Source organism: Lissotriton helveticus, chromosome 12 (genome assembly GCF_964261635.1).
Source record: "Lissotriton helveticus chromosome 12, aLisHel1.1, whole genome shotgun sequence".
NCBI lineage: Eukaryota > Metazoa > Chordata > Amphibia > Caudata > Salamandridae > Lissotriton > Lissotriton helveticus.
Genome location: NC_136073.1, coordinates 537,227,724 through 537,253,537, shown reverse-complemented (window position 1 = coordinate 537,253,537; position 25,814 = coordinate 537,227,724). Strand labels below are relative to the sequence as shown.

The 25,814-nt window shown below is 46.0% G+C and overlaps 1 pseudogene; it reads left to right on the top strand.

The window, feature by feature from the left end:
• The first annotated feature begins 3,968 nt into the window (after positions 1–3,968).
• LOC144798637 (pyruvate dehydrogenase (acetyl-transferring) kinase isozyme 2, mitochondrial pseudogene) lies at positions 3,969–5,202 on the top strand (annotated as a pseudogene).
• Positions 5,203–25,814: the final 20,612 nt, after the last annotated feature.

The following is a 25,814-nucleotide window of genomic DNA, read 5'->3' as shown; positions in this document are numbered from 1 at the left end:
TACCCATGTTAGTACTATTGGAAATGCTCTTCTATATGTCCATTTACTCCAGCTATCTATCAGGGGCAGGGTCTCGCCTCAACCTCAGCGCACACAGGCAGCCTCCAGGGGGCACGAGCAGACCAACAACATGCCTCTCTCTTTACTGTCCCAGTGGGTCCACGGTTGTTTGATTTGTGCTGATGGATCGTGGACCTAAGAGCAGGGATCCGCGCAGTAGGGAGCAGTAGTCCAGGAAGGATAGGTCCCAACCTCATGTGTCACCCCATGATGCAGCTTTGCCTTCTGGTCCTGGTGACCCAACCCAAACATGCAAAATATGCAGAGAAAGTAGTAGGGCTGGGCCTAGCCATGGCAAAGAAACGTATAGCAGTACAATGGATGATTAACTGGGCACCTACTAAGAAACAATGGCTGTGGGAACTGGTATTATGATGGGTGCGAGCGGAGTGTGGGGCACAACATAGATTGGTATACAGCGGGACAGTCCAGAGGGATAGAATGGAGAGGGATATGGTGGAGATCCACTTACAGCAAGAAATTGAGGAATCTGCTGTGGGGGATAGAACAGACTTAGGAGATGAGTATAACATTATTATGCCAGAAGGCTGAGGGGAGATGTCTTCACAGGCAGCCTGCACCTTCGTGGGTAATGTACACACTTATATTTATGCTGCTTGAATGTCCTGACCTGGCTTCAGCTAAACATGCTTATTTATTTATTGATAAAGGCGAAGTAAGGCTTCTCTATCGGGATCTGCGGGGTGGGGGACGGGACAGGGGGGATGTTATCATCATTCGTACTGTTTGATTGCAAAAATCAATAAACTACTACTACCTAGGACCACTGGTGAATCTTTTGCCTGGCCCCACTGATGCGTGTTTTTTTTTGCGTCGACCATTGATTCATGTTGGTCATAGAGCGCACCTACACACTCCTGCCCTTGACACACACACTGTATTCACAGGACCCTCTCTTCCTCAAAGACTCAGACAAGAGATATACATAACGTGTGAACTAGTGAACATGTTAAGGCAACTGTCTCTCCCTGTAACCCTGTACGAATACGTCTTTGCTGTTTCATGGGATTTGGAGAGATTTATATTAGTTCAATCATGCTGCATTTCTAAATGTTTGCCTTCAATTCTACATTCAGGCCTGAACATCAGCGTTTATTGTTTTTACTTTCTTCAAATGTGTTTGTGTTTTATCTGATGATTAGCAAACAAGCAGCGTTAGCAAAGTAGATTGGAATGTTTATTTTACAGTTTAAGCATTTCTTCATTGCTTTACTTCGATGTGTGATTGGTTGAACGCGAGATAAATTCAACAAATAAATGGATGAGTGAGTGAGTGGATTAATGACCCAGCTCGAGTGCCTGGATGAATATTGGGTTAATGAGTAGCCGCACGAATTAAGGAAGGTGTGGGTATGCAAGTCTGCGTTTTCTGAGTGGAGGGATGCTGGAATGAGTGGATCAGTGCATGAGTGGGCGTAGAGTGCATAGATGGATGCAGACAGATCACACCAATCTGATAGGGTGTGGCCTCCGTCGCATTAGTGATAACGTTTTAACACCTATAAGGTTTTCGAGGGTTTTGCTTGTTCAAGCACTACTCTGGGGATGGGCAATAATAGGTATAGAATACCCAGGGTGCACAACAAATTATCACTTATGCCAGTGCAAAGACTACACAGCGGGAAAGCATCAGTGATGGCACTATACCTAGATTTACCAGCCTTTTCTCGTTGCAAGTAGGGTGACCAACTGGCATGGGTGCAAATTCAGGACGGTAAGTGTAAAAATTCTGGACAGAGGGTCAAAATTCAGGACAAAAATTCAGGACACAAGGTAAGTTTCACAGACACATCAGAGGAAGTTGTGCAATAGTGTAAAAGTACGTAAATGGACAACCAATAAGTACAAGTCAAAATACGTTTTATATTAGGTTGAGACTATTGGGCACTTCACGGTTTTTCTGTATGCATGCAGCTTGGAGCAACTGTGTGGGTCTTTTTGTGGTATTTCATATGATAATTATCTATTTATATGGTTACTGCACTGAGTTGTCCAGTCTGATATTTTGTTTACAACTCATGGTCCTGAGAAGGCATGTTTGGTGAGAGAAGTGGTCAGGAAGATCTGTCCGGATAGACTTTGTTACTAGCGTCTCATATCTGAGTGCCATTGTGAGATGTATAGGAGCATGCAAAGTGAGGATTTCTGTGATGAACCCACTATAGGGAATGCATTATGGGTGTTTCAGCAAGTGGAACTTAAAATATGGAGTTTGACTTTGCTTCTGGGGGCTTCGCAGATAGTTGCACAAGCTGACCGAAGTCACAAAGGTGGTTTTCCCTGCAGCTTTCCTAGAGAATGCACTCTCAATACACTTTTACAGAGTTTATTTTTGACGCCTTGCCTATTGCTACAAACACAATATACATCTCAAGCACAGCTCATGGCACTATGAGACTCTCAATCAATCAATCAATCATGCAATTTGTATAGCGCACTACTCACCCGGGAGGGTCTCAAGGCGCTTGGGGGGAGGGGTATGCTACTGCTCGAACAGCCAGGTCTTGAGTTGTTTCCTGAAGGCGAGATGGTCCTGGGTCCTCCCTAAGATCTTACACCTAAAACAAGACATGCAAACATTAACAATTACTGGTGTAACATTCAAGTAGCAGTTGGTTGTCACTCAAAATGTCATCTATTAATTATTTTATCCCTCATTCAGTCTTTCACCATTCATTCTGTCCTTCCATCTGTGTGCCCATCCATATCCAAAGCTTTTCAACCATTTGCACACCTATCCATCATCTATCATTCCATCCATCATTTCACTCATCCATCCATCCATCCGTCCATCCACCCTTACACCCATCATTTCACTAATCCAGCCACTCTTCCACCCATCTATCTATTCACTCATCCATCCAACCATTTACCCTTAAACCCATGCCATCCTTTCACTCATCCATCCACTCTTTCACCCTTCCATCCACTCATCCACCCAATCATTTACCCTTTCGTCCATCCAGCCATCCTTTCACTTACTCATCCATGCACCCATTCACCCGTTCACTTATCCATCCATCCTTTCTTCCAGCACTCCACCCTCCCTTTCACTCATATATGCATTTTTCACTCATCCATCTTCACATTCTTCTTTTCACTCATCCATGCACCTATTCGCCCATCCATGCTATCATTCGTCCATCCATCCATCCATACTCCCTTTCTTTCTCCAATCCCCTTTCAATTAGCCACCCATCCTTCACCCATTCACCCACCCATCCAGTTGCAGACAGAAGAGGCCCATCTAGAACTTCACTCACACTGTAGTTCCTGAAGCAAGGGGCGGGGTGGGGGGACAGTTCACTAGGCTCCTGCACATAGGCAATCTGAAAAATTTATAGTGATGAGTCATGCATGATGCACAGTGCCAGGACATGGTGTTGTTTCCAGGGCTTTAAGTGGGATGCATAATCTGGAGGTCACTCCAAGGGGCGTGTCTGATGTAATTAAGGGTGTGGCTCAAAACACCTCATCTTAAAATATATGCTGAGCATAATGTGCCACCTGACTGGTATTTTGCTGTTTCTATCATTGAATCTAGTAAAATTAGACCCACACAAAGCCAGGACTATTGTCTTTGTCAATGGATATTAGTTGCATAAAATAAATAAAAAACAGCAACTATGTCTTCGTTTCATATAATAATAAAAATGCTTCAGTTCTCATTCGGCAAGAGATGTAGAGTCAACTGTGACTTTCTGGATGAGGCCAGGGTCCTAGAACCCAAAATCTAGAGGCAGAACAAATAGAGTTTCATTTCAAATCCGGAAGAAATAGCAGGCTGGGAGAGTTGAGCCTGACAACCCTGAAATCAAGCCCTGGATTAGGGCTGCAGAGAGCAGACACACAGCAGCCCATGCACGTCCTCCTCTGACAGCCCCACTATGAGGATGCCCCTGGTTCACACCCTGATGCTAGTCTCGAGCCGGCCAGGGGGTGCCCCGAAGCAGATCGACCATTTCTCTACGTTTTTTCACTCCCCTCTCTCCATGAAGCAATTCCTGAACTTCGGATCTAGCAATGCCTGTGGAAAAAACCTCCTTTGCCTTCCTGCGCCAGGAGCTTCCGGTGAGCCTCGCCAACATCATGACAGAGATTAACTTGCTACCAATTCGACTGCTGGGATCCCCTTCCGTTCATCTGGTGCAGAGCTGGTATGTTCAGAGTTTGTTGGACATCCTGGAGTTTCTTCATAAGAGTCCAGAGGACCAGAGCATCCTTGAACAGTTCGCAAACGCCCTCATCACCATCAGGAACCGGCACTATGAAGTGGTCCCAAATATGGCCCAGGGGGTGATTGAGTACAAGGAAGCCTTCGTCATCGACCCAGAGACAAATCAGAACGTGCAATACTTTACAGACTGCTTTTACCTGAGCCGTATCTCTAGCCGCATGCTGATCAACCAGCATACTTTGATTTTTGATGCAACGACAAACCCTGCACATCCTAAACACATTGGAAGCATCGATCCGAATTGTGATGTGACTGACGTAGTGAGGGATGCCTATGAAATGGCGAAGATGCTGTGTGATAAATACTATATGGCTTTGCCCAATCTGGAAACCCAGGCAGTCAATGCTAATGATCCAAGACACCCCATTCACATCGTATATGCTCCATCTCATCTTTATCACATGCTCTTTAAGCTCTTCAAGAATGCCATGCGAGCGACAGTGGAACACCACAGCTCCAGTCCCTAACTTCCACCCATCAAGGCGATGGTGGCTCTGGTTAGCGAAGATGTTGCTATTAAGATGAGTGACAGAGGAGGTGGTGTCCCCCTATTTAAGATTGAAAGGCTTTTCAGCTATATGTATTCTACTGCACCCATGCCACACCTAGGTGCAGGTGGAACACCTCTGGCTGGATTTGGATATGGTCTTCCTATTTCTAGACTATAGGCCAAGTACTTCCAGGGTAACCTGCAGCTTTGCTCCATGGAGGGCTTTGGAACTGATGCAGTCATTCATCTTAAGGCACTGTTGACTGACTCAGTGGAACACCTTCCTGTCTACAACAAATCTGCCTGGAAGCACTACCAGTCAACTCAAGAAACAGATGACTGGTGCATCCCCAGCACAGAACCTAGAAATCTCTCCACACATCGGCTCAGCTAGCTGGCAGCATTTTTGACACCGGCCTGGCACTAGGTCAAGGACTAGCTTCGACACCCTCAAAAGACTAACCCCCAGATTCATCAAGAACACATTTTGCTATTCCTTAATAGCGAAAAATACCAATTCGCTATTAAGGAATAGCAAAATGCTATGCATCAAGAAATCACTAAGAAAATAGCGATTTCTAATAATTCCTTAATTGCGATTAAGGAATATGTCCCCATTCATTCCTATGGGCCTTTAGGCCCATAGGAATGATTGGGAAGACAATCTTAATTTGCTAATCACAAATAGTGATTCGCAAATTGAGATTGCGATTTCAAGGGTGCAGGGGTGTCCAAAGGACACCCTGTTGCACCCCTGAAATTGATGTGTGCACATATGTTGCGCGCACACATGCCCTTACGGCATGTGGGTGCGCAACATGAAACTTTGAAAAATGCACTTTAGTGCATTTTTCAAAGTTTTTGCTAATTACCATGAAGTTGTACTTCATGGTAATTTGCGTGCCCTAATAGCGAATTCGCTATTTTTTTCACTTTCATGCATTGCATTTAAGGAATCTCAATTGGAGATTCCTTAAATGCAAACAATCGCAATTTACCGAATTCTTAATTAGAGATTTTTGCATTTGGGATGATGCATCCCAAATGCAAAAATACCGCTTGTTTGATGAATCTGGCCCTAAGTCATGAACTAATCCCACACCTGCTGCAATATAGAGGGTGATGTATGCAAGTGACATGGGAACCTCATAGCGTGAGGTTTTGTGCAGTGTTTATCTGTTTTTTGTGTCCAAATCCTTCACTGTGGGACCAGTGAGCCCGATTATCTCACGTCACGAGTGCTGTGGCACTTTAAAGAACATGTCTCAAACCTTCACTTGAACAATTTCCAGCACTTTGAACACACTAAGTATTGTGACCTATCTTTTGCAGCTGTTACCACTAAACAGAAAATAAATCTGATGGAAAGGCCTTAAAGGGCCATTTGAGAATGAGAAGTTTTGAGACTGATGGAGAGAAATCGAGAGAACAGACGTGTGAGAAGTGGGATTTCATCTCTCCAGACAAAGACATTGGATGATCAGAATCCGATTTTCATTTTGCTGGAAAATAAATCTTCATTTAAAAAAAAAAAAAAATGCTTTAGCTCTGAAATGATGAGACTATGTAAGAACTTTAACCTCTTCTTTTTAACTTTATACGTTTGTTTTGTACATTTTAACCCTAACAGAATGCCCTGCCCTAGACGGAGTCCACCACATGCTGGAAGAGCCTAAACTGGCCCATTGTCATTCTGTATGTGGCAATCAGCCGCAGACAGAATGACACTGGGCGGGGTGGGGCTGCTCTTATGCTCCTACGATAAGAGCGAGTCACCCCAGCCGGGAGCAGAGGCCTCTGTTCCCCTGCAAGGCCAAAAATTACAGACAAAAGGCGTCCGTTAAAAGGATCCTCACGGACAACGGACATGAGGTCCAAATTATGGCCAATCCGTGAAATTTACGGTCGGTTGGTCACCTTAGTTGCAAGCATTCTGCAGGAGTGAGTACCAATGTGCAAGAATGCCCATACTCTCCGCATCAAAGCTGGCACGGTACTGACACATGCACACTGCCTTCCCTATAAATGTGATGATTGTTCGCCGACAGTTCACACCGAGACCGAACAGATTAGTGAGTCCTCTGCATTGCCCTGGTTGCCATTTTGTAGCCTGCTGAGCCGAGGCTGTGGGGTCGCGTATGCGCACCCCTAGCAATTTGTAATTTTTTCCAAGATGACATGGCATCTCCACTGTAACCAATCAGTGAGTTTGCATTGAGGCAAACAAAGTGCTGCTGTGTAGTGTGCTGCGTCTCACATGCACTCTATCTCTGCTCTTGTTCTGATACACTAAGTGTGCACACTTGTCAGAGCAAAGGCTGAGTGACCACAAGTCAGTTTCCAGTGCCCTGGGCCTTTATTTTATTTTTTAAACTTATGTTTATTAGAATAAAGCAGTTTATCACATTATATAGTACCACTTTCTTATATGTATATCTAGTAGTGTATGGAAAATCAATAACAGGTACCATATTTTCTATTGGAATCCGAGAGGGTGATACCGTTCTCTCTGCGCCCACGGCCTGGGTTACACTGCGTCTTCACGTGTCAGGGACACCACTGCAGAAGCCATCATGGCAACACATAGACTTCCCCTGTAAACATTCCATTTACCCCATATTCTTTTCCACTTCTGGGGACAGCTTCTACTTTCAGACACTGTCTTCTCTGACAGCATGCACCAGTCCATATCTCTCTTCCAGTCCCTGAGAGACAACGCGGGCTCTGCCCCTCACAATCAAACTATGTTTCGCTTACCTATTATCATGCCAAGGGTTGAGGTTACATAGTTTTCGGCCTCGCTTCGCTACAGCTGCCATTTTGCGTTTAGTCGCCATTTTATGTTGCCACACTCAGGCAGCACGGCTAACGCGGTAAAATGGTCTTTCTGTCTCTTGCTGCTGCTCCATGTTTTGCTCGTTAAAAAACAACCTTTGTCCTTGTGTGCAATACTGATGTCAGGGTCTGGCCGAGTTCGCAAAGCCATGTCTAGACTGATTAATCCATGTCTTACTCCACTGTTTGGGTCCCACCATTCTTCTCTACCTTATCTTATTTAACTGGCCTTCAATATTTTCTTTGTGTGTTCTCTTGTTACATAGCCCTTCTTTTGAAGCATTCTACATATGTTTTGCCACCTGCAAATTGAATTACGGGCACTAGTGTTGATTAACCTGAGGGGAGGAGAGCACACGGGGTTTGAAAGGAGGGTGTGTTTTAGACATTCGATAGCTTGTTTTCGAACTATTCCTTTTTGTCAATTTTGTGTATATTGGGAGTTGTCATTATAAACTTGTGCTGTATAAAAGACTGTGCGCCACGGAGTGAAGTGGCAGTCTCTTGAGAACCTATCTGTGTGGTACTTCTTAGATAACTGTGCTTAGCTGCAGCTAATAAAACTACTTTTCTACGCCTAACAGAGTGTCTTGTGTCTCTGTCGGTTGAGGCAGGTGAACTCGGAGATTTTAGGCGTGACCTGCGCCGCCTGGCCCATAAGGTCAGGTTCTCCAATTGGCGCCCAATGTGGGGCTCCTTCAGTGGTAGTAGTTTTGCCCGAGAGTCGTGAGGAGCTTCGCAGGAAAATTCCGGAGGATTTCGCGAACCAGGTGAGCGACCCCTGCATGTCGAAGTGGACCAAAGGTCTTTTGAAGCGTGGCTACTCCTTCCAGACGGCTGCTGACGACTGCTGCCCTGACTGTCGCCCTGCCTTGGCCCTTTGGTGATGATTGGTATCGCGAGACGTTAGACGGACATCTGTTGGCGTGAGAAAAGTATTTAGTTAAGTATTTGTGGGTAGCACCCACTCTCTTTGTTTTTGTATTTGTTATTCGATTAGCGCGCTAACCGAAGCCAAGGGGTAAGTACGTTTGTGCTGTGACTCTATTGTCTGAAAATCCCTTGACGTTTGTAAGGAAGTCCAGTTTGTTACGAAATGCCTGGATTTAGTAAGTTTAAGAAATTTTGTTGTTTTGGTTGCTTTAGGGATTCCCGGCTAGAGGATTCTTGTACGATTCCTCCAGTTGGAACTCCTACTTACGAATTGTACTCAAAACATGGTCTGGGTCCTATTGTTTTTAATGAAACATGGATCCGATACACTAAGAAAGACGGTGTTTTACAGTGGCCACAAAATGGTTCTTTTGACCCCGATATATTAGATAATTTGGAAACAATTCTATTCAAGAGAAAAGCCCGGCCGGCAAGGTTTGACTCTTTTCGCCTATGGCGAAAGGAAGCCAAACAGAAAGAAATTAAGCAAATGAAGAAAGATAAGAGAGGGCAGAGTATGTCAATTCTACAAGCTGCCCAACAGTTTAAAAATGACAAAGCTGATCAGGTGATTGAGGTGTCGGAAAGACAACACCGTATGTCAATAGATAGATGCTATCCTATGTTACCTACTGTAGCAAAGAGTAAACCTACTGATGACGATTCCTTTATGTCCCATTTATTGACATTACCTCCACCTTATGTGTTAGGTGCTAATGCACCACCATTGCAGCCTGCTGTTAATCCAGCTGCTTTAGTTCCTGCACAGTTGCCTATTCCTGTGATTCCACCTCCGCCCCCTTTGCCAGCGACATCTGTACCCCAATCTCCTGTTCCTCAGCCTTCTCCATCTGTCGTTTCCTTTGCTGCAAATTCTTCTTCTGTTTTACAGAACACGTTGTCCCCTGTTTTAGTGTCAGATTCCCCTGCAGCTCGACGGCGTTTAGTCGACGCTGTTTCAGGTCTTTTGTCGCCTTTTCTTGGACCTCTTTTCTTTTCTCCTGCGTTGTCTAGGAGACAATCCCGTAGTCAGTTTCCGGGTTTGGAAGAACGGACTAAATTAGATTCTCTTGCTCGTAATTGGATTATGAGTAGTGTACAGTATAGCGTACGTGATATTTTAGATACCTTCCTGCAATGGAATGCGCCCACACAGAGATACGTATTCAATGTTATGTGTAATACTCTGATTAAAGGATGGGGAGATGAGGATCTAGATTCACCGCCCCAGGATTTATTTGAAATTCAGGATCAATTCGATAAGGGACTTATTGTGGGTCCTGCTGTAGAACGCGCTATTCAAAAGCTTGTTACTTTTCGTTCCGCCTTTTTCTCTCAAAATTCTCTTGAACATGATCCCGCGGTTCGTCGTAAGACGGCACAATATCCTATGCGAGAAGTTCCTCCGATATGGAGAGATGAGGTTCCACAAGCGGGTAATGTTCCAGGTGTTCCTGCTCATTTTCAGCGTATATGGGTACATGACCCTTGGAAAAGGTCAGAAGTACTGGCACTTAAACAGTCTTTACCGGACCCTCGTAAGAATCCTACTGGGTACTATAAAGAGCTGTCCCAGACTGTTGACGCTCGTATCATGAATTTGGCAGATATTGACCTACTTATGAGAAATGTAGTCCCACAAGCAATATGGACTAAGATTCTTAGACAGGATCATGCTGCAGCTTTGGGTGGTGATTGGGCTGCTATTACAGCTGCGGATGCAGGACAAGTAGGTGGTGCCAAACCAGATGACTTGATTACGGAATTGCCTGCAAGAATAATAGATTTGATGAAAACTATGATGCCTGCGGTGCGTGTTAATTGGGATAAGTTAGTGGCGTGTAAACAAAAGACGGATGAAAGTGTCTCCGATTTCTTTACTCGTTTCGAGGAGACTTTCATTGACCATAGTGGTCAAGACATGAGCACTGAAGGTGGACAGCGATTATTCGTAGACAAATTTGTTTTTAATTTACTTCCGGAATTATCGCATAAATTAAAACAATCGGAGAGTTCTTGGGCTGTCTCTTCCACTGCTCAGATATTGGCTACTGCTCAATATTATGAGAATAGAGATAAGGAGGATAAGGAGAAAGCGGAGAAAAAGACTAAAGACTTGAAAACGAAGGTCCTTCTGCAACAGGCTTATCCCCCTCGTTCTGCTCAGCCCCAATATCAACAGCCCCCGCAGTTTCAGAGGTTGTTGCAGAAGCCAGTACCCTCAGTCCCACGACTTCCATTGGGCCCTAATCAGTGTGCCAACTGTAAGGAAGATGGTCATTTTAAGAATACTTGTCCGATTTTATTACAGCGGTATGGTGGATCATTAACGCCACGGGGTCGTGGTGATTCTCGATCCATATCCAGAGGTAGGGGTCGTGGTGCGTCGACTCAGGAACGACGTCCCTCTCCCCCTCAGGATTCTACAAATTACTTTGACCAGCAGACTTCTCAATCTGCACAATATTACAATGATGACTATTGTCTTGATAATGAGGATGTTGATTTTCATACTATCTAGGACAGCCATAGGCAAAGTAAGGGAGTCGTATCAGTTCCAGTAGATCAGGAAGGACCTTATGTTAATGTTATGGCATTAGGTGTTACAGAACCATTTCTCTTGGATACTGGTGCAATGAGAAGTTCTATAATGCATTCTAAACTCCCTGGGGCACCTTTGTCTGGCTTAACGAATGTTTCTGTGGGATTTTCTGGCGCCCCAGTTTCAAATCCTATTTCTTGCCCTCTGCCCATTTCCATTGGTCCATACGATTTGGAAGCTCCTCTCCTTTTAACAAAGGGATGCAGAGAACATTTATTGGGGTTGGACTTACTGAAACGTTTACATGCTACACTGTATTTTTCACCCTCTGGTGTGCATCTCACTTTGGGTGATAAATTGACTTCTCCAATGTATGTATCTAAAGAACAGCTACCACCTGAATTGCGTTCACTTCCTGCTACACTTTGGGCTACGGGTCCGAATGATGTTGGCTTATTGCAAATTCCACCATATGTGATTACTGTTAAAGACAATGTTAAGATGCCACGATTCCTCAATATAAAATATCTAATGATGGTGAGAGAGCTTTGTTGGCTATTGTTCATGATTTGGTTCAGAAGGGTGTGGTTGAAGAGACTAGAGGGAATGTTTGTAATAGTCCTGTTCTGCCTATTCTTAAACGTACTGATCCCTCTCAGCCACCTATGTATCGTTTTGTGATTGATCTTAGAGAGGTCAACAAAATTGTTGTCCCTCAGTTTCCTGTTGTGCCAGATATAACAGCCTTGCTTACTATGATTCCTGCTTCGGCGGTCTGGTTTTCGGTTATTGATCTTAAGAATGCTTTCTTTAGCATTCCTATTGCTGAGGAAAGTAGGGACCTTTTCGGCTTCTCTCTCGGAGGCCGAAGCTTCCGCTTTAAGCGCGCACCTCAAGGCTATTGTGAAAGTCCTTCAATATACAGTCAAGCTTTGAAATCTCAGCTTGACACCTTTTCTTTGCCCTCAGGTGCTACTCTTATCCAATACGTGGATGACTTGTTAGTCGCTGCTGATTCGGAAAATGTCTGTAAAAATGCAACTGTGTCGCTTTTCCAAAATTTTTCTGATTTACATCATAAAGTATCATCTTCTAAGTTACAATATTGTCGACAAGAAGTTACCTATTTAGGTCATCTCTTGTCGAAGGAGGGAAGGCGATTGACCCCAGAACGTATTCATGCAATTGCACGGATGCCTGTACCTTCCACACAGAGAGAAGTGCGTGCTTTCTTAGGCATTACCTCTTACTGTAGACAGTGGATTCCAAATTTTTCCCTACTTGCTAAACCTCTGTTGGCACTTACACTTAAAGATATGCCCCAGCCTCTTCCTTGGACTGATGAATGTCAAAAGAGTTTTTCAGACTTACGTACTGCCTTGTGTTCTGCTCCTGTGTTGGGTACTCCAAATTACAGTAAACCTTTCACGCTCTATGTCCATGAAAGGAAAGGTTGCGCATTATCAGTCCTGACGCAACAATTCAGCGACAAACAAAGACTGTGTGCCTATTTTTCTGCAACATTAGATCCAGTAGCTAAGGCATTACCTAGTTGCCTTAGAGCAACAGCAGCAGCGGCAATTTCTATTCGTCAATCTGCTGGACTAGTGTTAGATCATACTCTTAATGTTATGGTGCCACATGCAGTAGATACTCTTCTTAACAGGACGAAAACTCAGCACTTAACGAGTGCCCGTTTGTCTGGATATGAGTTGACACTTCTAGCTAGTCATATACACATCAAAAGATGTAATGTTCTGAATCCAGCAACATTATTGCCTATTCTGGATGCGAATCATGTACAAGATCAGCATGATTGTTTTCTTCGCACTGAAGAAGAAACGAAGGGTCGAATAGACCTGAAGGATACATCACTTGTGGATCCGGATGGGATCCTTTGGGTAGATGGGTCTTGTTTCAAACTTCCTAATGGCGGAAATACAGCTGCTTATGCAGTAACAACTTTGCGCACAGTGGTAGAAACTGCACGTATTTCGCACAATTCAGCGCAAGCTGCAGAATTAATTGCGTTGACAAGAGCATGTGTGTTGGCGAAAGGGAAAAGAGTGACTGTCTATACTGACAGTCAGTATGCATTTGGCGTTGACCATAGTTTTGGTCGCTTGTGGAGGGAAAGAGGATTCTTTACCTCCCACGGCACCAAGATAGAGCATGGTCAGTTGGTAACTGACCTTCTTGAATCACTTGCTCTGCCTACTCAAATAGCGATTGTGAAGTGCAGTGCACATAAAAAGATTGCTGATGATGTTAGTCGAGGAAATGCATTTGCAGATGAGATAGCGAGGGAAACAGCAAGGAATATTGAAAGTCGTATGTATGTTGCGGGCCCTGCAAGATGGGTCACAGAAGGTGGTATGTGTGAAGACACAGTGGAAAGTGTGAAAGCAATTCAAAAGGAGGCCACCGAGACAGAATTGAGTACGTGGAGAGAAAGTACGGGAATGTTGGATAGTATGGGATGTTGGACGGAACTGTCAGAGCATCAACATTGGTTGTTGCCAAACGCATATGTACTGCCTGTAGTTACTATGGCTCATGGACCAGCCCATATTAATGCAAGGGGTATATGTAAGCTTTTAGCTCCAGTATGGCAGAATGAAGGTATTCCTAAATGTGGTGAAACATTGCATTGTTTGTTTGATGCACAATCCAGGAAAGGGTACACCAACTCCAGCAGGTCACTTTGCACCCCCTACGTACCCATTTGAGGTACTGCAAATAGACTATATCCATATGGAACGCTTTAACAATCTTAAAGCCGTCCTGGTGGTGGTTTGCGCCTTTTCCAGATGGATAGAGGCCTACCCCCTAAAGGACAACACTGCCTTGTCCACTGCAAAAATACTTTTGAAAGAATTCTTCCCAAGATTTGGTTTGCCGCGCATTGTCTGGAGTGACAGTGGAAGTGAATTAGTAGGTCAAATTATGCAAAAGGTGTGTGTAGGTCTAGGCATTAGGCAGAAATTCCATGCGGCGAACCATCCTCAGTCAGCGGGTCTGGTAGAGTGCTATAATGGCACTCTCAAACTTAAGTTAGCAAAGATTCAGGCCAGCATAGGCCTTTCCTGGCCTGATGCCTTGCCTTTGGCACTCCTTTCAACTAGAACGACTGTTAATTCTCGTTTGGGGCTCAGCCCATACGAGATTGTGTTTGGACGCCCAGCTAATGTCTGGGGAGTCCCCAGACCCAAAAAGTACTCAGATATTCCGTACCCACTGTTGGTTGACTATTTGCATGATCTCACCACTAAATTGCATGTTATTCGTCAACAGGTCCAAAACGCTTTACCGGAGGCCTCCTCAGATCCTGGACACTCCATCCAGCCTGGGGACTATGTGTGTCTGAAAAATTTCCAGAGGAAAAAGAACTTGGAACCTCGCTGGGGGCTGCCGCGACAAGTCTTACTTACGACTCGTACAGCTGTCAAGGTCCTGGGAAAGAAGAACTGGATCCACGGTGTGCATTGCAAAAGGGTACCATTGCCTGTACCTTATGACCAGTGGGTCCGAGAAGGTGTTGGTGATAGTGAATGTGAGAAGGTACCCCGCTTCGTACCGTTCAGCAGTGCACACCTGGATTGGACTAGTTCAGAGAAGGAGGACGATGATGTCTTGCAGGAAGCTGTACCTGTGCATCTAAGACTTAACACCACAGATCCCGAACATTTGTTCAAGGACCAAACAATGCCTGGAAAGAGACGATACAATTTGAGAAAGAAGTTGCCTAAAGACAAGTAATTCTGGTTTCTTTTATTTTGTTTATAAAGAAACGTTTTCTTTCTTTTTCTTCTCTTGTCCATCAAGTTGCAGGGTCACGGTAGGAGTCTTGAGCTGTGATCTGAATAGTGACTAGGTCAACAGGACTTGCAGTGTCATAGGACGGCTAACAATCACAGCCAAGTGATTAAGGAAGATTATCGTGAGCAACGCCTTTAGAGTAATGGATAGTACAGGGAAAGGAAGTGATATTAAAATGATGAAGAGAGCTCATTATAAGAAATTATTATTTGGTCGTTGTGGCGTAGCACTATGTATTTTAGTGTGTTTATGTAGTTTATTAGCATGCATAGGATGGCTTATTCACATCCTGCAGTTAGTACCTGTTCCCGCTTCTGCCCCTCTAAATCCCTCTACTACTGTTTCTCCGCATAAGTTTTACTCACTCCCAGATCACGAGCAAATGAGAAGAATGGAATATCTTAACAATTGGTTCATTCAACTGTTACACCAGCATCAATTGATAGTAAATGTTACTGATTGTTGGGTTTGTGGTCTCATACCACATAATACACAAAGAGGAATGCCGTATCTAGTCCTTCCCTTTTCATACGAAGGTTCTGCTTGGGCCTATCTGGCTATGTTTTCCAATGCATTCCAGAATCTACTTCGATATCCTTCTGGTGGATCCTATAATGGTGGAGTGGATTTCAGTCACAGTTGCTTGATAAAGGGTATTGTAACGATGGCAAAGATTGCTGACATTATCAAGATTCCCAAAGATGACAAGAGAGCATACGATGGGTGGAATATAACTCGTTATACTCTCAGCCTCACCGACAAGTTTAAGCAACAGAGTTCTACGCCGATTTGGGTACTACCCCAAAGAGGTCGTTTGTGCTTGCAAATTAATGGCCAGGATACCAAAACTAAGCAAGAGAGGAGCAATTGCTCCCATACTTATGTCTATACTCCTTCTACACCTGCACCATTACTGGCATCACAAGGTACATATGTCATCTGTTATGACAAAGCTTATACATGGCTTCCCACATACTTCTCGGGAACATGTTATATCGCTTTTCTCCTTCCTCCTACATACACTGCTCCTGCTGATTATCACAGAAAGAGAGTTCGTAGAGGAATTGTAGATTCGGAAGATACAGCAGGGCAAGAAGGAGGGGATTTCCTGAAAGGGTTTCTTCCCTTTTGGGGTCCAATGGCCAATAGCAAGAATATCAGATAGTTGATCCGTGTGGTTGATGCCACAATAAATGTGACTTCTGGAGCATTACAGAATTTGACTGCCGAGCTTCAGGCGGATCGACTTATGACTTTACAGAATAGAATGGTTTTAGACATAATCCTTGCAGATAAAGGAGGAGTTTGTAAATTGATTGGGTCTAGTTGTTGCATTTATATTCCTGAAAATGCCCCTACAGTATACCAAGCCATCTCTAAGCTAGATGTCATCTCTGAGTCTATTCACCAAGATACTGGAGATTGGTCTGTGATGGGATGGTTTTGGGGACTACTGTCCACTTGGGGATGGAAAGTGCTAACTTTTCTTGGAATGATTCTAGCTCTCGTCTTTTCTTGTTGTCTTTGTCTACAGTGTGGTCCAGCCATTTGTGGACTCTGTGCCACGATCTGTGTCTCCAAACCAGTAACACAGCAGACAGAACACATTAAGATGATGGTGCAACAACATCTCAGTGACCTCATGACCATTGATATTGACTCAGACTAACATGGGTTCCTTTGTGCATTGCCTGAGTATGGCAAAAGGAGGGGCTGAGGTTACGTAGTCTTTGGCCTCGCTTCGCTACAGCTGCCATTTTGTGTTTAGTCGCCATTTTATGTTGCCTCACTCAGGCAGCACGGCTAACGCGGTAAAATGGTCTTTCTGTCTCTTGCTGCTGCTCCATGTTTTGCTCGTTAAAAAACAACCTTTGTCCTTGTGTGCAATACTGATGTCAGGGTCTGGCCGAGTTCGCAAAGCCATGTCTAGGCTGATTAATCCATGTCTTACTCCACTGTTTGGGTCCCACCATTCTTCTGTACCTTATCTTATTTAACTTGCCTTCACTATTCTCTTAGTGTGTTCTCTTGTTACATAGCCCTTCTTTTGAAGCATTCTACATATGTTTTGCCACCTGCAAATTGAATTACGGGCACTAGTGTTGATTAACCTGAGGGGAGGAGAGCACACGGGGTTTGAAAGGAGGGTGTGTTTTAGACATTCGATAGCTTGTTTTCGAACTATTCCTATTTGTCAATTTTGTGTATATTGGGAGTTGTCATTATAAACTTGTGCTGTATAAAAGACTATGCGGCACGGATTGAAGTGGCAGTCTCTTGAGAACCTATCTGTGTGGTACTTCTTAAATAACTGTGCTTAGCTGCAGCTAATAAAACTACTTTTCTACGCCTAACAGAGTGTCTCGTGTCTCTGTTGGTCGAGGCAGGTGAACTCGGAGATTTTAGGCGTGCCCTGCGCCGCCTGGCCCATAAGGTCAGGTTCTCCAGGGTGTCCGAGGATTGATCAGCTTGTGCCAGGTCGGTTGCCTCCCATACATTAAGGAGACACCACTTAACCGATAGCAACAGGGTCACTCCACAGACCTCACTCATACACAACACCACTGTTTCCCAATAGGACAGAATCTTTGGGCATTCCCAAATGATGTGATAGAAAGAATCGCATTCGACCTCCTACCCATTTTTACCAAGGTGGTGCAAAACATGTAAACACTATGGAGTCTTTTGAGTTGCACCAGTCGAAAATGCATCCTAATGCTACCCCCCTGGGCGAGGCCAATCAACTTCTTGCATATCATTTAATTCCGTATCCCAGCATTCCCATGTATGCCACATTATAAATCTTTTGCAAATCGGCAAAGGGAGTTAACCTCATGCCAGAGCAGAGATCTCCCAACGTAGATATTCAAATTGAGTCCCATTTATCATACCCCTGTCTCATCGCTATTGTCCCCAGAAGTTTGGGGTACCACAAAGTTGTGGCTTGCCTAATCCTCTTTCCCCATCCTAGTTTGTGTAGCGTTGTATGCCAGAATTGGACTGTCAGTGCTGTTGGTCCACCAAGGTTGAGACAGAGCGGGCCGCATAGAGTGCTTGTTGATAGCCTCCCAGCTGGGGAACTAGACAGTCAATGCAATAGTTTGGTTCATCTCTGGGCTGATTAACCCATTAGTTAATGGTCGTCAATTGTGCCACCCTACAATAAGATTGGAAATCGGGCAGAGCTATCCCTCCATTGTACCAACCTTGTGTCAATTTCACCATGGCTATGTGGGGGGTCACCATCCCATAACAGGGTCCTGACCTCATCCTCTATCACCTTGAAATGGGTATCAGGCACTGGAAATGTAGTGTTCTGTAACACGTAAATAAAGCACAGTAGTGCCATCATTTTGAAGAGTGCCACTCTTCCCAATAGGGATAACGGGAGGGACTTCCAGTGATGGACACCATTTTGTAGGTTTGTGGCCGAGAACAGTTCGGGGTCAGTGGTGATGAAAATGCCCAAATATCGGAGCCCTTCTGTCACTATCCACGCCTCACATCCCGGTAGTGCAGGCCCGTGTAGGACAAATGCCACTGATTTAAACCAGTTGATCGTGTACCCAAAGTATTTGCGAAAGATACAGATGATTCAGTAGCCTGGCAATTGAGGGTTTTGTAGCGGCCACGTATAGGAGGATTACGTCCGCATGTAACGATATTCTGTCCTCCCAGACGTCTGCCCACTGTAAACTACTAATCAACGCCCCCCCCGGACCCAGGCCACCAATGGTTCAAGAATAAATCCAAAGGTTCAGCATAAAGCATTCGCAACCAGGACAAAGGGCCAGGGCCAAAGCACATATGTTTAAGCACAGCAAAGAGATACAACCACTCCACTGTATCAAAGGCCATGCGTGCATTAAGAGATGGGATTGTCGCATCCTTGTAGACTCTGTGGATAGGTCCTTGTGGAGCCGTGAACACCGATTGGTCTGGGTCGAAATGAGTGGAATCAGGCAAAGTGCTAGAAACTTGGCGAGAATCTTCGCCTCCGCATTCAATAAAGAAATTGGTCTATATGAGGCACACTGCTTAGGTGGTCTACCCTCTTTGTGTATTACTACCACAGAGGCGAGCCTCTGTTCCTTGGGGATTGCGCCTTTGAACCGGCTTTCTTCCAACATTTTCGATAACTAGGGTGCTACGGTGGGCGCCATGAGTTTATATAGTTCTATAGGCTCGTGCTCTGTGGTCGTGGCCCCATAGAAATATAAGCGAGAGTAGTAGGTTGTGAACGTATCCGTGATAGCCTGAGGATCACACAGACGCTTCCCATCTTCCGAATCTATCGACGCCATCAGTCCCTATTCTTGATCGCGCCTATCCAGCCATGCAAGCCCTTTTAATGCTTTGACCCCTTCTTCATACAATTGGTGTTGCGTAGCTTTGTAATTGGCCCTGGTGCCTCCGTTACCATATCCCTATCGTCCTGATGCTTGAGGTTTAGAGATTGTTGGGTTTCGTCATGCTCATCTCCCACTAGTTGGGCTTCCAGCTCTAACATGTCTCGTTCGAGCGCCTTTACCGCAGCACGCCTGCCTCGCCTGTGCTCCACCATCGAAGAGAGAGCCTGGCCTCTAAAAACCGCCTTATAGGCTTCCCATAGTGTCAGGTGACTGAGAGCTCATTATCCTTAAAGTAGTGGGTCATGTGCTGCTTGCGCTCCTTCCTTACAACTGGAAGGTTAAGGTACCAGGGATTTATGGAGAGAGTGCCCCTAGTATGCGAATGCCTAGATTATACCTCGCCCATATGGGGTAATGATCAGAGATACCTCTTGCCAGTTGTCATACCTGCCAGAAATTGGGATGAGAGGAGGCCGACAATATAATAAACTCAATGCAGGACACAATTCCATGTGCCCCGGAGTGAAATATAAAGTGTTGTGTGGTAAGGTTAAGGGCCATCCAGGCGTCAACCAAGACCAGTGCAGCAAAGAATTCTGCTATTTGGGTCACTCGGAGGTACTGGCTGCCTTGGGGGGTAACGATCTCTATTATTACATAGTGTCTTGTTAAAGTCCCCCCACCCCCAATAATTGAATCCTCATCAGGCAATTGACGCATAAGGGCACCCAGGTCTGGGTGAGGGGCGCCATGGATAGCCAGCAGGACATAAACAGATAGAATACTGATCTTCTCAACCACCCAAGTACCCGTGAGGGCTGCATATCTACCAAACCTCTCACTCCAGGACTTTGACAATAAAGAGGGGGAATTGTTTCTTGAGTAGTATCCCGGTGCCCCTGGAGGTGTAGAATGAATGAACCACCATTTTGTAGACCCAGGGATCTAGTGCCTTGCAGGCTTTACCCATAAGGTGAGCCTCTTGCAATAAGATTAAGTCTGGGGAATGTTGCTTAAGATATTGTAGTACCACTCCATGTTTAATCTTATTCCCCAACCCGTTCACATTATAGGATAATAATTGGAGCATAGGGATGGACGTGCCTACCTCAGTGGCCATTCATCCCCATAGGGTGTCTCCCCCAACTTCCATCGTCTGCCCCCCGCTGCACCAATCCAGACCTGCACTAACCCAGCCAGCCATATTGAATCCTTCAGTATGGTACCCATGAACTGCCAAATTCTAATCATAGTGAATAAGACCAAGAAGCACATAAAACTTGAAACCCTCCTGCCCAGTTTCTTTGTCAGTGAAAACTTGTATAGACATAACCATGGAAAAGCTCCCCTCCCCGCATCTCTACATGACAGACCCAAAACTGCCCGCCCCCTCCCAACTCTGCAGAGCACCTGTTGCCCCAACCTAACATAGTAAACTTAGGTGACTGTGGACCTCTCTATGTACCAGTCCCCCATCCCCTTATCAAAGGTAATGTATGACACCATCCGAACTGATAGATTGGTATTGTCGTCCCATGCCTCAAACAAGTCAATATCTCAAGACTGTCTTCTGCTGCCTCAAAAGGGGGGCCTCAAGCACCGGCACAGCATCCAAAAGAACCTTTACCCAGTCACTCAGGCAGTCAAATTATCTTTTCCCCAAACTCCAGTACCAATTCAGCGCTGTTCTCCACAGTCATCAGAGGAGAGCACTACTAGCATGAGTTTGAACCTGAATCTGGCAGTCAATCCTGCTGACGTTCAGAATCCTCGTCCAGCATAGGGTCGTCCCCCACGGACCAACAGTCAGCCACCTCCGATCTTTTCCTCTGCCTTCCACGCCTCGCCCCAGGGCTGGATCCTCCAGCTGTTCTCCATCCCTCAAGCCACTCCCAATCCTCTTCCTGCATAATGAAGAACCAGCTTTGCCCTCAGATTCAATTTGCAATCTAGCATGGAATAGCATTGAGTATTTCACTCCTTTCTCTCCCAGGGCCTTTTTTACCTCTAAAAAAAACTGTGTCTCTGCATCTGTCTCTGCACCTTCAATGTGAAGTCCGGCAAAAAGATGTGCGCATTATCATACAACACTGGTCGAGCCTTGGAGGCCATCTGGGACACAAGGTCTCAGTCTCGAAAATGAAAGAGTCTGGCGAGGATGGGCCTCAGTAGAGTTCCCCGGGCAGCGGCTTCCCCCTGGCACTTGGTGGACCCTTTCCACTGTGAAGAAGTTTAAGAGGCCCCAGCGCTGGAGATGCTTGAGAATAAGGTATTCCATAAATAGATCTGCAGCTGGCTCCTTTGCACCTTCAGGGACTCCCAGTATACCAATATTGTTGCATCGGGATCTACCTTCATAGCCTTCAAGTCATGCTTCCAGGAACTTGTTAAAGTCATCTTGAGGATTTTTGTGTCTTGAAGCAAAGTCTTGCTTAGTCCACCACCTCTCTGACTCTGGCCCCCATGTTGCGGAGATCCACCAGCATCAGAGAGACCTTCATTGTTATGGAGTCTATGCACGATTCTAGCACTGTGCGGATTCCCTGTATGGCAGCCTTAATATCATGAAGTGGCAGAGAGGTTTCTCTGGACATCTGTGGGGTCATGGAGGATGACTGATCCTGGGAGCCCTCTAGGACGCGCAAAAGTGTAACATTTTGTTTGGTGCGAGCCCCGTGCATTCTTCCTTCCTGTCATTCTTTTGGTGGATGCGGAGTGGCACCAGTCTGGAGCGGAGGGTACACTGGGATACTCACCGCCACCTGCCAGGTGGTACATATAGGACCCCAATGCAGTCTGTCTGTGTTCTCCCTTTGTCCCCCCTTCTACAGAAACTGTAAGTCAGTGGTTTTGTATTCGCATAGCTTTCCCCTGGGGCCAATACAGTACAGAGTAGGTCAGATTGGGGTCACCAATCTCTGGCTCCCTCAGGACCCTCGCCGCCAAAGGGTGGGTCTTCCAGCCAAACAGTATTGCTCATATGTGGTGTGTCACAAGGGAGACTCACCACAGCCTCTCCACCAGCAAGTCTCACATCTCCTGTCTCACCTTTCACAGAGTCCGGTCTGTCGGAGACGGACGCCGCCACACCGGTGCCACTTGACTCTCCATCGATAGGATAGGAGACAGACTCCCCCTCACACTGGTGAAGTGCACATTACAAGTACTTCCAACAGCTCCATGGGCTGCAGACCTTCACAATGCCTGTCACAAAGAGCAGTTCATCCAGTTAGCCTCAGGCTCCCAGGGAACAGCAGAGATGGGAACTGAAATGTTAGTAGCCACAGCCCCATCAAAAGAGGCCCAACATCAGTATGGTGCTCAGTTTATCTCTCTCGGAGCCCTAGTAAGGCCCCGAGGTGGTGATGGCCAGCCAAGAGTCTCCGATCTTGAATATGGTGCCGGCCCAGTGGGCACCGCACCCATGGGCCCGCACCACACAGATATAGGCAGCCGCAACAGGGAGGTCCCAACTGGACCTCCCGTGTTGACACCTGCCGCACAAACCAGCAGTACAAGGGGAGGAGCCAGCACCATCCAGCAGAAATGCAGGTTTATGGGAGCTCAGGGACTCCCTTCTCCGATGCGCCGTTCACACTCCTCTATGAGTAGAAGTGATGGGCCCTCTGGGTCTCAATTGCAAAAACAACAATTGATGGACAGAATGCAGATCAATGTCATACATTCACCCCAGTATAGAGATCTGGGCCTAAATCCATTGTTTTTTTGCACTCCACACCACCCCAGTTCAGACATGGCCATATGCAAATCAGCCTAGACCCTGTGCCTCATGGGAACACTCCAGCCCGAACTGCCAAGCCATGTCTTTCCTGGACCGGAATCAAGCATCCTAGGACCGATTTATGGCTTTCAGCCGTCTTCAGCCAGGATAGCTTGACTCTAGTGGTGTGGAGAGCATGGGACTCACGTCTGAGCATACCCATCCCACTCTGGGTGACAAATGCAAAAACAACAATTGATGGACAGAATGCAGATCAATGTCATACATTCACCCCAGTACAGAGATCTGGGCCTAAATCCATTGTTTTTTTACACTCCACACCACCCCAGTTCAAACATGGCCATATGCAAATCAGCCTTGACCCTGTGCCTCATGGGAACAGTCCAGCCCGAACTGCCAAGCCATGTCTTTCCTGGACCAGAATCAAGCATCCTAGGACCGGTTTCTGGCCATCAGCCGTCTTCAGCCAGGATAGCTTGACTCCAGTGGTGTGAAGAGCATGGGACTCACATCTGAGCATACCCATCCCACTCGGGGTGACAAATGCAAAAACAACAATTGATGGACAGAATGCAGATCAATGTCATACATTCACCCCAGTACAGAGATCTGGGCCTAAATCCATCGTTTTTGGACTCCACACCACCCCAGTTCAGACATGGCCATATGCAAATCAGCCTTGACCCTGTGCCTCATGGGAACAGCCCAGCCCGAAATGCCAAGCCATGTCTTTCCTGGACCGGAATCAAGCATCCTAGGACCGGTTTCTGTCTATCAGCCGTCTTCAGACAGGATAGCTTGACTCCAGTGGTGTGGAGAGCATGGGACTCACGTCCGAGCATACCCATCCCACTCGGGGTGACAAATGCAAAAAAACAATTGATGGACAGAATGCAGATCAATGTCATACATTCACCCCAGTAGAGAGATCTGGGCCTAAATCCATCGTTTTTTTACACTCCACACCACCCCAGTTCAGACCCTCTGGGTCTCTCACAGACCGCCACAACTGTAGCTTAATATCAGACTGTGCAACTTCATTTGCCAATAGCTCCAGATCTTGGTCCGATGGAGTTGCGTGCCACTGGGAGCTCCCACACCCAGCGCCAGTTGCCTTTGGGCATCACATCCGCCCTCCGCCGTCCGGTCGGGGAAATCAAGGCCACGGCTCTGCCCAGTCTCTCAGGTTGCACTTCTGTTTTCGCCTCAGGGGTGGTGGATGTGGTAAGGTGGTTAATGAGGGCTACATATGAGGCATGCAGAGTACAGAGGCCTATCAAGGATCATTCAATGAACACACACAACAAGTTCTACTGTGTCCGTGCCGTCATCCATGAGCGCTGAGGTCACATTTATTTTATACTCCCTGGTCCGCGCCCAGCACAGGAAGGTGCAAACAGATACAATGTCGGGATCAGGCCGGATGGCTCACTATATCCTTCCCAACCAAACATTTGCTAAAGAAATTAAACTAAAATAAAATACTAATAAAATAACAACTGTCTCTGAGTGTCCATCCTTGCTGGTTTGTTTCTCAACACCGAAAGTCTTTCAGCTTTAGACTTGGCTGAGGATTTTCCCTGAGTCTGTAGGATTACCCTCTCCGAGATGGTCTTTTTTCTGCTCTCGTTGGCGTGTCCAGTTCCAGTCGTTCCCTCTCTTCTTCTCTTTCTCCATCCATTGCTCGTTCTTCTGTTCCTGGGGACTCCCTGTCCACTGTCTCGTTCATAGTACTCTGTGGGGTCCCTTGCTCTACTTCGTCACTGCTCGCATCGGTGAGAAATACGAGTTTCTTGAACCATGACACATTTCTCACCAGTCTTCTCTCCCTTCTCTGAACAGTTACCATTTGTCCCTGCACATTGTTAACTTCCCAGGGTTCCTTTTCAAACTGGGTTCTAAACTTCCATCCCGGATGTCTGTCTTTTACCACCACTCTGTCTCCTCTGCGGAGTTCCACCACTTTGGCCCTTCTCCTCTGACTGGCTTGTTCATTGTTTTTTTTCCTCTTGGACTGTGCTGCTGCACTGTCCAGATCACCAGGGGTCCAGTGTTCGCTCACCGGCACAATGTCTCGTATTGCTCTTCTCATGATTAGATCACTGGGAGAGCATCCCGTCGTGCTGTGAGGTGTTTGCCTGTATGCCCTCTCAGAAATCGGTGTAGACACTCCTCCAGCTCTTCTTGTTGGTCCACCCCGATTCTCAGTGTCTTGTTAATTGGGTACATAAAACTCCCTACCTCGCCATTGGCTTGAGGCCATTGTGGAGTCACCTTCCGATGATGCATGTTGTACTGCTCCAAGTACTCTCTGAACTCTTGTCCGTGGAAGGGCGGTCCATTATCAGTCCGTAATCCTCCCATATCCCAAGGAGAGCAAATGTTTTCTCCATTTCTGGTTTTATTGTTTCAAATGCTGTAGATCTCCCCACTTCCACGACCTGAAACTTGAAATAGCTGTGCACCATAACTACCATCGACCTTCCATCAGTGAAACTTCCAAAGTACATGCTTATTGCTGCCACGGCTTTGTGCTGGGGGTTCCCTGATCACTGGTGGCGCAGGAGCCTCTCCTCCAGTGATTATGCATGCATGACAACTCCTCACTTTCTCTTTGACCATCGTTTCACTTCCACTCCAGGGAACCACACTTTCTTTCTCAGATGGGCTTTGTTTTTTTCTATTCCCTGACGACCCTGGTGTGCTAGATCTACCGTCCTCTTCCACAGACTCATTGGCTTTACTATTTGAATGCCTCTGAGAATCAATCCCTCACTGCTCTC